General features: G+C 48.5%; 1 long non-coding RNA gene and 1 pseudogene across 2 annotated transcripts; both read right to left on the bottom strand.

Moving 5' to 3' along the window:
- Positions 1-2,142: 2,142 nt before the first annotated feature.
- On the bottom strand, positions 2,143-3,504 carry LOC123095402 (uncharacterized). Of its 2 annotated transcripts, XR_006446252.1 has the most exons (4): positions 3,176-3,504; positions 2,886-3,098; positions 2,648-2,791; positions 2,143-2,541 (listed from the first exon to the last, which is right to left on the bottom strand). It is a non-coding gene; the product is annotated as an uncharacterized lncRNA (long non-coding RNA). The 2 variants fall into 2 exon arrangements; XR_006446249.1 differs by having other exon boundaries at positions 2,143-2,791.
- Positions 3,505-5,080: 1,576 nt separating this feature from the next.
- LOC123095386 (uncharacterized) lies at positions 5,081-6,092 on the bottom strand (annotated as a pseudogene).
- Positions 6,093-6,577: the final 485 nt, after the last annotated feature.

Below are 6,577 nucleotides of genomic sequence, written 5' to 3'. Positions count from 1 at the left end.
CAAAGGAGCAAGGTGGGACCATTAATTATATGCATAAGGAGCAAATTCTGGCCCATGTGACACGGAAGAAACTGGCGGGGGAGGTGAACGGACAGCCTGCAGGCCCAAGTTGAGGAGCGAAACTTAGCCTGCCGGCCCAAGTCAAGGAGCGAGACTTTTTGTCTTATAAACAACGATTAGTAGGGGTGGGCACTGTCACACCGAAAACCGAAAAACCAAACCGAACCGAACCGGACTAACCGATTTGTGTGTTTATTCGGTGTACGGTTGTTTGGTTCGGTGGGAACTTCCATCGCTATTCGGTGTTCGGTGTATGTTCGGTTTCCGCACATCAAAAACCGTAATCACCGAAGAAGCCGATCTTATTTACGATTCCTGTTTCCCGTGAGGCCGTACGTGATTGCGAGGACAGCCCATTTGTCCACGGGCCCAACATCCCCCGATTACTACTAATTCCCAAACATCCACGTTCATGTGTACGTACGTAAAACCTAGACTAGACATCGCCCATCTCTCAATCACTTCGTCAGGCGGCGCCCTGCCCATCTCTCAATCACTTCGTCAGGCGGCGCCCTCTCTCTAACCCTAGGCGAGCGATCAACTGCTCATCGAGCCAGCTTGGTGAGTCGGCGCTCCATAGTCAGCAACAAGTACTTTCATTCTAATCTGTCAAATCTCAGTACATGTAAGTACAATAGTACGTAACGTACCCTCATGCAAGTGATTGGTTTGATCTACTAGGAATATTTTACTATTGTTTTGTATGAAACGACCATCATGAGCTAGTGTATCCATAAAGCTAGCTCTTCTGATTATTTTATACATTCTGTAGAATGTAAATCGCTGCTCATGAGTCAGGTCTCTTAGACAGTTGGGTAGATGTACTTTGGTTTTTTCGGTTAACCGAATAAACCGAACCGATATATTTTGGTTAATAAGGTTTGGTGGCTAATTTATGTGTGATTATTTCGGTTGCCATTTAGTGAAAACTGAAATTATAAAAAACCGAATAAACCGAACCGTATAAACCATATTAACCGAACGCCCAGCCCTAACGATTAGTACCATCTCGGATATAGAAAATAAGATGAGCGAAGTGGACGTATGACGGACGGACGAAAATGGACGAAATTATGGTGGTAAGAAGCGTTAGCCGCTTTATTAGTAGGTATAGAGGTATAGATATAGATATAGATATATTCACTTTTATATCATGACGAGTGCCCCTACTGAGATGAGTAGAAACGATGTCTATGATATAGGAATAAAAGAAGTAGTGGAGCACGGATGTCTTATAATAGTTACAACTTGTTTACCTACAAATTGTATCGATCACTAGAACCGGGTTCAGTTATTCTATTTAACCAGTGCATTGCTGCTGCAATTAATCAGGCAGTAAAAAGAAGAAAATTTGCAGGACGTATAATTTGATATCATGAAATTTATAATCTAAAAGACAATAATCTTATAATTTAAGAGGCTGCAGTATGTGTGTGTTGTAGTATGAACTATGACATAAAAGGGAATCGAGCAGCCTCTTATTCCAACATCATCGCTTGTCTGTTCTAAAGCATCTGGAAAGGGAACAACATGAACCTTCTGCATTGCTTAGTTCAATGTTCAGGTCAGCAAAATACCTATTGTAGTTCCTCTAAAGAAAATTTTGAATGGTAGTGACTGTAGTTACAGCAATATTGATCAGAAGTAATAGAGGAAATCACAGTATGTCGTCCTTGAGATCAATACTGGCCACATAAATAAACCTATAGACTAAAAATTAAAGTGATACATACCGACAATAACTCTTTAGTCCATGCTAGAGCCTGAGTGCAACTTCATGTTAGTAGCTGTGAAGATTTGTACTCCCTCTGTTCCTAAATATAAGTCTCTGTAGAGATTTCACTATGAACCACATACGGATGTATGTAGATGTATTTTAGAGTATAGATTCACTCATTTTTCTTCGTATGTAGTTCATAGTGAAATCTCTACAAAGACTTATACTCCCTCCGTCCGGAAATACTTGTCGGAGAAATGGATGTAGCTAGACGGATTTTAGTTCTAGATACATCCATTTTTATCCATTTCTCCGACAAGTATTTTCGGACGGAGGGAGTATTTAGGAACGGAGGGAGTATGTATTATTGCAGTGCTCCTTGCCAAATGAGATGAAACTCTTCTGGTTGAACATTCAGACAAAGGGGGCATGCTATAGATGACACATGCCACTCGTTTGTACATTTCTGGACAACATAAACAAAAAGCAAATCACAAACTGGGAGATTGAATAATGTATAATTTCCAAACTATTTTCAGCATCTGCATTCGGACTTGCATTTTATTAAGTGCACATACTGGTAGCCGTGCTTCTAAAATCATTTAAGCAAGAATCATCTAGGATAAGATCTGTTTGTTACTAATAATTTTGCTTAAAGAGCGGTAATCAAGCTGAGATTGAACTTCCAACTAACATGGAGCATGATTGCATAGCATCATATCTTCTTTGCTCCTCGCACATGAAGACTACTTTGCTGCACATATCTGTAGGACATTTACAGGACAAAAATGGCATGGTTGTAGCACATATATGTAGGGAAAATAGAAAGGGAAGATGCATGTACATCAGAATAGAGATAAGAGAAACAACCTTAAATAAATTCGGAGATAGCAGTTGTTTCTGCCTGTTTCTGAATCAAACAATGGAGAAGTGCCAGGGTGTGTTGAGTTTGACATGAGGATGCTCTGTCATTCTTGGTTTGTCCTTACTACATCGGAGAGCTGCTATCTGTTTCTGAAGCAAATAATGTGGACGCATCAGGGTCTGTTGAGATTGATGCCTGTCTTCCAAAGCACATACTGGGACACGCCGGGGTGCGAACACACACCTGACTCCGCGCTGCAGCAGCTCGACGTCATGGCTGGTCCTCAGACCTCGGATGGAGACCATCTCCTCTCCCACACCACTTGTGGCACCTTCGTCGTCTCGAGCTCGCCAGGGCTGTTGTGGCTCCGTTTTTTCTTCTCCCAGGAGCTCGCCAGGTTGAGCTCGTGCACATCAGATGCAACACACACACCCCACTTGCTATTTAAAGGGCTAACTACAGAAAGAACATCACACTTTTAGTACATGACTGACCATGTCAATTCTCAAGAAACTGAGATGATGTGACATTACCTGTCGAGGCTCAGGGAGGCGTCATCATCGACGTCAGTGACGGCGAGGCAGAAGGATTTCGGGAGCCAAACAGGGAGAGCGCCGGGGAGGGTAACGGTGAGGCACCGGCGTCGGGGTCATCATCAGAGATAGAGGCGGCTAGGGTTAGCCGGGCGGCCGCGCGCGGGGGCAGAGCAACGATGCATCGATGGATGTTGGAAAGAAGGAGAGCCGGATGGGATCCGGTTGTGCAGTGGCGGCGCCAATCAGTAGCAGAAGTGATCTGTACTGGACAGCAGCAGCGACGGCGTGAGAAGGAGAGGCGAGATGGGCGTAAGAGCATCTCCAGCCGCGCCCCCCAACAGCCCCCCCCCCCCCCCCCCCCCCGCGCGGGCGAATATTTAGCGCCGGTGGCCGAAAATCGGCCCAGTCGTGCCCCCAGGATCTCGTTTAGCGCCGGTTTGGGCGAAATCCAGAGCCGGCGATCCCGCCCCGAACCCAAGCAGCCGGGTGTCGCCTGAGCGCGCCGGCAGAAGCGAAAAGCGGCGTGGGGCCGCTCTGTCGGTGACTGGAAGACTTTTTCCCGCCGTTTCCTTCCGCTTCCCCCCTCTCTTCTCCATTCCTCCCGCCAAACCCCCGCCTCCACCCTGCCCTTTCGCCCGCCATGCCGCCGAAGAAGTACGTGATGCCACGCACCGCGACGGATCCCGCCGCCGCCGCCCCGCCGAAGCAAAGGAAGCCTAGGGCTCCGCTGTCAAAGCCCCCGGCATGACCAACGCCGAGTGGAAGGCGGATGTGGAGCGCCGGGAGGCCATCACCGCCGACAGGTGCAACAGGGCGGGAATGATGGATTTCAAATATGGAGCGCCTTGGGGGCCGGCACCTGGGCGCGTGGCTGGGGAGAAAAGAACCCCAGGGGCCGATCTAGCGCCGGCTCGCCCTCAGGCCGCTCTTTTTCGGCGTCCTGGGGGCCGGACGGCTGGAGATGCTCTAAGGGGAGAGGCGAGCGAGAGAGATGTGTGCGTAGGTGTTTTGGCCATTGGTGGGAGAGTAAAAAACCAGCATTGAGCATTGGTTGGAGGTGAGGCAAAAAAAAAACAGACGAAAATAGATGGTGGTGGGAGGTGAGGCAAAAAAAAACGTAAAGGAAAAGCTACCAAGTCCGTCTTTACGAGTAGAGATAATACATTGAACATTGGGATGGTACAATAATTAGGACTCATTTGGGCAGATGACCCAGGTTTAGGATTTGTGCGCCAGAGAGCTCCGGGTGCGGATGATGATCAAATTGGAGGTCAAGGACAATAATTTAATTTGGAATTTGGGATTTCTGAGGGCTAGGATGCACGGCAAGCCGGTATCGTCTTCTCTTCAGAGTCCAGGCAGTCCGGCGAAGGAGACTAGTACACCACTATGGTATTGGACCTGATAGTTTTCAGACAAGTGCTTGTGGGAAGTGCGTACATGGGTTGCCCATGGGTTTTTAGTCTTCACCTCTTTGAACCTGGATACCAATGTTTGTAACTAACCAAACTAACCTTTCTTAAAACAAGACCGGCGGAGTAGTCCTCTAATCACAGCCATTAATTTGCTTTAAATTGCAGAAGAAGAAAAAACTCCATCAAGCATAGAAGCACTCTATTTTGTACAGTAGATAAATGATCATATCTTCCTCACACATTTCTGTATATATGTATCTAAATCAATATTTATAGTACCATGATCCTTTTGCTAACTATCAAAAGCGCACAAGTTTGCAAAATCGCAAAGCGGTGCATATGATTATGAACGTATATATATTCCCAAAATCTGTATTGAATTGATAAATGTTGATCCTAATTCCTATGGTCATAGCTAGAAAAACAAACACAGCAAAAGGATCGAACTTTCAGGGAATGTTAGAAATTTATTATCGCTAAAGCAACCGGCACCGCAACAATCTTTCATTTTTCTCAACTATTCATCTACACAGTTACAGTTATATTCTGATGCAGAAATCCATAGCTCGGAAAAAACTAGTGTTTGATCTTAACATAAACAACATAATGAACATTAGAATTACTCCCTTCGTCCGGAAATATTTATCCTCGAAATGGTTGTATCTAGACTTATCTTACATTCTTAAGAAGTTGCTCCCCATTACAACTCATCGCGGGTTCAGGGGTGGTGCCATTACTCTGAAAAAATTAGCAACCTGACCTGGGAGCCATCCAAGGTGACAGCCCTGGTATCCACGACGCGTGACCTCTTGAAGAGCGCGGCGACGGCGGCGGGGTCCTGCTGCCGGTCGACGGCGAGAGCGATGGCGCCTCCGTGGCGAACAGCGCGCTCGGCCTCCGCGGCGACGCGAGCCGGGAAGAGCGCGCCGGAGATCCCCGCCGGGTCGTCGGAGAAGATGAGATCGAAGGCGCCGTCAGAGAAGGGGAGGCGATGGGGGTCTGCGCGACGGACGAGCGGCGGGAAGTCCACGAGGTCGATCCCGGTCACTTCGCTTACCCCCGCTGCGTGGAGCGCGTCGACGGCGTTGCCGGCGCCGGCCGCGAGGCAGAGGACGCGGGAAGAGGTGGCCAGGAGGCGGAGGCCGTGTAGCGGCGGGAATAAGGAGGAAGCCAGCGTGGCAGAGAGGCGGCGCCAGCGAGAGGATGAGCGGAGCTTGGCGAGCCGGCGGTCTGGGGGGAGGACGTGGCGGGAGGCGGCGTCGCAGGAGTTGCGGGGGAAGGGAGAGAGAGGGGTGGTGTGGGACGCGCGGAAGCAGGAGGTGGAGACGTGCCGGACGAGGTACACGAGGAAGAGCGTCGCCGCAGCGGCGAGTGCGATGGAGGCGCGGGTAGCCAGCCGTTGGACTCGCTGATCCACCGCCGGCGGCGGGTGCGCGGTGGAATCGGCCATCGGTTACGTTTGGATCATGCTCGTCACGGGATGATCGGAGTTTGTTGGGATTCTCTCAGACCGGCAATTTTGTGGACCCATACTCTGTATGGGCCTTACAACGAACAAGCCTTTTTTTTTTGCGGCAATACAACGAACAAAACAAACAAACAAACCTTACCTGGATATCGAAATCCAATTTGGCTCCAGAACGTACTAGTAGTATTTTGCAAATGTCAAAACAATAAAAATAATGTGTTCATTGTCACAACCAAATGCTACTTCAATTTTTTTAAGGGAAACCCTTAAGCATTTTGACCTGTCTCAAAAAAACAAGTCGTCAAATGTTGCCTTCTTCTGGCAACTTTTTCGTGATAGACCTCCCACTTCGGCCAATATTGCCAAACGCAATGGCCCGTCTTCCGGCCTTTGCGCCATTTGCAACACCGCGGAGGATGCGAATCACATGTTATTCCGTTGCCCTCTCGCGCGTTTTGCTTGGAGTGCAGTCCGTGAGGCCACCAACTTCACCTGGGACCCGCACTCGGCTAGGGA

Source organism: Triticum aestivum, chromosome 1B, assembly GCF_018294505.1.
Source record: "Triticum aestivum cultivar Chinese Spring chromosome 1B, IWGSC CS RefSeq v2.1, whole genome shotgun sequence".
In the NCBI taxonomy this organism is placed as follows: domain Eukaryota; kingdom Viridiplantae; phylum Streptophyta; class Magnoliopsida; order Poales; family Poaceae; genus Triticum; species Triticum aestivum.
Note: the sequence above shows the minus strand (reverse complement) of the source record. Positions and strands in the feature narration are given on the sequence as shown.